Genomic DNA, 759 nt, shown 5'->3' with positions numbered 1-759 from the left:
TCTCTCTCTGTCTCTCTCTGTCTCTCTCTGTCTCTCTCTGTCTCTCTCTGTCTCTCTCTGTCTCTCTCTGTCTCTGACTCTCTGACTCTCTCTGTCTCCTCTAAACTTGTTTAGTCAGCCACAGATAAAAATCTATAGCTATGACTAGAAAAGAAGCAAAACTTATTTCCGTAGATACACCTATGGTATCAGAAACTAACAAAGCAAATGTTCATATAATGAGCCACTGTCTCTCTCCATTCCTGGAATACAGGCTGTTTAACTCTGCAGTTCACCTGATCTCTTTCCTCCAATCCAGGATATACAAAACTGAAGGATAATCTATAATTTGTCTCTCTTCTATAGCTTGAATCATTGCCATCAGGATGGCAGATATACCTTTTTTTAAAAAAAAAAAAAGTATATTTTTAACCCTGAACACTCCCTTTACAAAAATATGTAAATATTAACAGATATCTTCCTATTAAAATTGTCAAGATTGTGTGAAGCTTTAGTCTTGATCAAGAAATACAGGAAGATTTTGCTTTAGACTATGGCATTAGAATTTCTTTAAAGAATATTTATTTACATGTCTGTAGAGAAAACTAATTTATTTTTACATTTTTTTCTGGTAAGACTTTATTTAGCCCAAAGATACTCAGTTGATTTCCAGCACTTATGTTCCTGTTTGTCTGCTTTGCCTAAGTACTTTAAAAAAGGAAAAAAAAAATCAAGAGCGAAGTACTTTAGCACTGCTCTTTGTACTGTATATTTACTTCT

This window comes from Nothoprocta perdicaria, unplaced genomic scaffold (genome assembly GCF_003342845.1).
Source record: "Nothoprocta perdicaria isolate Ctin4 unplaced genomic scaffold, notPer1 scaffold_92, whole genome shotgun sequence".
NCBI lineage: Eukaryota > Metazoa > Chordata > Aves > Tinamiformes > Tinamidae > Nothoprocta > Nothoprocta perdicaria.
Note: the sequence above shows the minus strand (reverse complement) of the source record.